This window comes from Miniopterus natalensis, chromosome 7, assembly GCF_054644295.1.
Source record: "Miniopterus natalensis isolate mMinNat1 chromosome 7, mMinNat1.hap1, whole genome shotgun sequence".
Lineage (NCBI taxonomy): Eukaryota > Metazoa > Chordata > Mammalia > Chiroptera > Miniopteridae > Miniopterus > Miniopterus natalensis.
The window spans coordinates 67,375,924-67,380,907 of record NC_142087.1 but is presented as its reverse complement, the minus strand read 5'-3'; positions in this window follow the sequence as shown (position 1 = coordinate 67,380,907).

Here is a 4,984-nt window from a genome sequence, read left to right as displayed (position 1 = left end):
TCACTTATCACAGTGCCTTGTACATATTAAGTGCATAGTAAATGTAACATAACAGCAGGCACGTTATCATCAAATGATGTTTCTCAAAATGTGGACCTCTTGCATCAGCTACTCCGAGTGCTTGTTAAAATTCAGATTTCTGGGCCACCCTCCAGCTCTACTGAATCAGAATCTCTGGGTGCGAAAGTGAGAATCCACATTTTAATGAACTCACTACAGCTGGAGAACTGTGAATTTCAGAATGGGATCATCATAGTACAATGTGGGACGGCACATAGGTTCATCTTGATTTTTTTTTTTATATATATCTTTATTGATTTCAGAGAGAGGAAAGGAGAGGGAGAGAGAGAGAGAGAAACATCAATGATGAGAGAGTCATTGATCGAGCCCGCAACCGGGCATGTGCCCTGACCAGGAATCGAACCCCGATCGCCTGGATCCCAGGTCGACGCTCAACCGCTGGGCCACGCCGGCCGGGCGGGTTCATCCCGAGTGCTGACTGATAGTGGGTGCTGCCGAACGGAATGCTCAGGCTGAGTCCAGAGAGACTCTGGGAAACCCTGGCATCTAATAGTGACGCCTGCCACGGCCAAGCGAGGGATGGGGTCGGGGCAGTTTATAAGCAGCATTTGGCATTTCTGAGTGTTAATCTCAGGAATGGAGAGTGTGTTCCATGCAGCTTAGGAATAACCACAAGTTATCCTTGCAGCGGTATTAGGGTCTGGAATTTTTTCCTAAAATTTTCATGAAATTCCAGGAAATGAAGTTTTTAGGGTGGTTATACAAGTTTAGAAGAAAAATAACATCTTTTGGGGAAATTCCACCCATAAAAAGCTTATTTTACTTAACAACTAAACATTAGCTAAGTGACACAGGGATGCCAATTTACTATGAATATTATTTTTAGTTATTACTAATAAGGCAAAGAAGAAACATGGATCTTCCTTGTAGAATTCTTGTGTGGCATTTTTTTTTCCTAGCTGTACCTCTGACTTATTTATAATTAATGAAGATACTTAGAAAATACAGATGGGGGGGGAGTCACCCGAAAAGCATCACCCTGCAATAACATCTGCTAAAAGTACCCCTGCACATATATCAAGTCTGTTTCTATGTAATGTTGAGTGCAACCTGGACAGGGCTTAGCAGCTGCATAATGAGCAAGTTACACACTTCTCTGGAAGTCAGCCTTGTCATCACTAGAACAGGCGCAGCAAGTGCCACCAGGCCTGGGTCTCTGGACTGAGTGAGAATCTCTCCCCAGAGGGAGTCACCAAGGACAGGAAGACGTAGGCGTCATGTTTAACTGTGAGGATTTAACACAGTGCCTGACACGCCGGAGGCCCTGGAGAGTGATTCGTCGTAATCCACAGAGTTGCTCTGTTTTTCTGGGTGATAACCAGTGAACCCCTTACAGCATTTAAAAGCGATCCTGTCCCCATCCTTTTGGTCTTTGACCCTTGACTTTTGTGATTTGTCTCCCTGCTCTTTTATGAACCCCTTTCTCTCATTTTACTCCCTATTTGTGGTTGTCCTTCAATTTCTGTTTTAACCCCTTGCTTTCCTGTGTAATTCCTGATGAACTCATGTACTTTAGTGGTATCAACTATGACCTTTATGCTGGCAACTCTCAAATACTTATCTGTAGCTTGCTATATTAATCTCCCAGGCTCCAATTTCCCTGGTGTTTAATCGTGTGTGTGTGTGTTTTTTTTTTAAGTTTTTATATCAATCAGGGTCTCAACAGGAAAAAGATGGCACATTTGAAGTGAGTAATTGAGGAGAATTTAGTAAGGGGAGTATTAACGAACCTGTGGACAGGTTTTGGGAGAATGGAAAAAGCTGGCGTCATTAAGGAGAAAATAAAGACAAAGACATCAAGACTTGAGTTTTTCTGTAAAGAGGGGGACTAGGTCCCCACACCACTAGGGGAGAAAGACGATAATTCTTTTCAAACCAGAGGATCTCTATTTGCATGAGGAGACTGAAATCTCCTAGTGGCGGTTGGTGGCTGGAGGTGGCTCCTGCCATAAAAGCATGGGAAGCCCATCTAAGAATTACAGCTTCTGGGTATCTCTGCTTCTTCTGGGGGGTCCTAGATTTGGGGTTTTGGTGGCAAGTGTTTCTGCTGATTATGTGAAATGTGCTACCAATAGCCAGGAAGGAGTGAGTCCTACTTCCAGGATTGAAGGGACAAGGGAAAACAGGGGTCCTAGGAACTCACAAGGGTAATTATATGAAGAGCCTCTTGACAGGAGCCTTTGGTAAAGACGCAATGAATCCGGCGACACAGCAGGATGGGCACTGACAGAGTTAATAAACGGATCTCACTCTCTTTTACCCTTCAATCCCCCAAAAGAAGCTCCAACAAAGCATCCTACTGACCTAGGCCTTTTGGGTCAGCTTTCTGGAGCGCTAAGAGCAGCGTGAAGAAAGGTTGAGAGTGGATGTGAAGGAACACATGAAAAATGAACAACAGAATGGCCCTATCGGATCTAAGTTTTACAATGCCTTTTTTTATCTTGCCTCTCAGGTATCTATAGATTTCTAAGGTCTTGCTTCCACAAACCCCCTCTTAATAGTTACGCTGTCTTAGTAGAGACTTTCTGTTTGCTTTTTAGGCGAAGCTGGGAGGACCGCTGGGAATAATAACAATCCATCTGTTCTGTACTGAGTTGTGAGCCCCCCAAGCTCATTGGTTGACGCCCTAACTCCCAATGTGACTATTTGGAGACGGGACGCTTAAGGAGGTAATTGAGATTAAATAAAGTTGTAGGACGGGGCCCTAAAGTAATAGGACTGGTGTCCTTATAAGAAGAGAAAGACACCAAACATGTAAGTGCTTGTATGTGTGCACATGTGTGTGCATGCACATGTGTGCACGAAGAAAAGGTCATTTGAGAACACAGCAAGGAGGAAGCTGTCTACAAAACAAGGAGAGGGGCTCAGGAGAAACCAACCACGACAGGCACCTTGCTCTGGGAATTCTAGCCTCAAGAATTGTGAGAATTAAATTTCTTTTGTGAAAGCCAGCCGGGCTGCAGTATTTTTGTTAGGCTGGCCTGGCTGAGTAACATGCCATTGCTTCTAAATTATCTTCCACTGAGCATCTTATTTTCTGGACCTTTACAGGTCGCCTGCTATTAGATTTAACCAGTTCTCACAGACAAGAAGGCCGAGGTTCCGGGAGGTCAGCGGCTTGTCCATGGCCACAAGATAGTAAGCAGCAGAGATTTGTTTCTGGAACTTCTATTTGGCTCTAAAGCCGTTCAGCTGTGCTGGTATCACAGGAGAAAGGAAGGCAGCTCCTGTGGCTCTGCTCCAGCTGGGTTCAGTGAGGAATAATTATTTTATGTTTCTGCAGCACCCTTAAGCCTCTCTTTTCATATTTCTTGGGCTTCAATGATCACCCAAACCAATCACTCGCAAGTCTGTAACTGTCACCTACTCCTTTTCTTTAGTCTTGGAGGCATCCTTCCTGCTGTCCCCGGGCACCTTCACTCCTCCAACGGCCTCAGGCTGAAGCATCTGCGTTTCTGCAGACCCCTTCCTCTGTCACCTCCCGCCATCTCACTAAACTGGTCCAAAGGGCCACCGAACCCTGCGGCTCTTACGTCCTAATTGCTTCTCAGACACATTTCGTTTCCACCGCAGCCGCTGGAATAACCTCCGAAGCTGGTCCCGCCGCCGTCCATCCAGCCCACGGCTGCCCCCAGGCTTTACCCGAAGACGCCCGAAATCGCAAAACTGCCCTGCGGTGATTACTCTCCTGCCTTCAGGTTAAAATACAAATTTCTTAACGAGTCATGATCTGACTGCTACCTTCCTTTCCAGTTTCTTCTCCCCAGCGAAGCCCAAACGCAAACGGTTTGACTCTCGCGGAGCCGGCTGCCCTCTGACTGCTCAACGCGAACGCGCGCTGCGCTTCTTCCCAGGACTGGGCACTGGGCAAAACTCGTCTGAACAGGAATAACAGCACCTATCTCCCGGGGTGGTCGTAAGAATTAAACGAGCTACTCTGCACAATGAGCCTGTATCTTATCTGACACATAATTTGTTAACTATCAGCTGCTACTGTTACCATCAGCCCTCGGGACCCTGCTCGCCGGGAATACCCGTGGCCTCTCCCCGTCCGGCCACCCCCCCCCTTCTTTGTCAAGACAGTTCAGGGGTCACACCCCCTGCAAAGTTTCCCCTGCCCCACGCTGCTGTTCGTCTCCACCGTCTCCTCTGCAAACGTCTTTGTTACTGTAACCACCGTGTGCGTCTATCACTGCACTGGGAGCCCCTAACAGAGGAGCAGTGTTGTCTTTTCCTTATTTTCTTTCCTTCCTTCCTTCTTTCCTTCTTGACACAACTTAAAGTGCGTAACTGTTTTCTGGATGATTCCACAGAGCGCGCCCCCGTATTACGAGATCCGTAAATGACTTCCTAAAGCCTATTCTGCCTAGTGGGGCGACTCGTCCTGAATATGCGACAAGACTATCCTCGAAGTGCTTCGGGGGCGGGGGCTTAAGACCTTAGGCAGTCGCCGCGAACCCGGAGGAAAGAGGGTTCCGTCTCCACGCTCTCATCCCGAAAACCTCCCGGGGAATAAGGCTCGGGTCCCGCAACCGCGGAAGAATACACGAGTGTTTGCGTCGCACTCTGCACGTGATCTTGCGACCGCTCTGGTCTGCGCCTGCGCCTGCGCCTGCGCCTGCGCCTGCGCCTGCGCCTGCGCCTGCGCCTGCGCCTGCGCCTGCGCCTGCGCCTGCGCCTGCGCCTGCGCCTGCGCCGCTCCAGCCAGCGACAGGCTCCTCGGTGGTGAGCGGGGGCCACGGTTCGCGTTTCCGGATTGGACAGACGGAGCCAAAACGGACGGCGCGGATATGACGTCAAGCTGCGCAAGCGCCGGCGGCCCTGCCGCGCGGTGGCTGCTGGGGGCCGCACGCCTCACCTTCCCTCGCCTCCTCCCTCCCCCCCTTCCCGTCCCCGCCTCCTC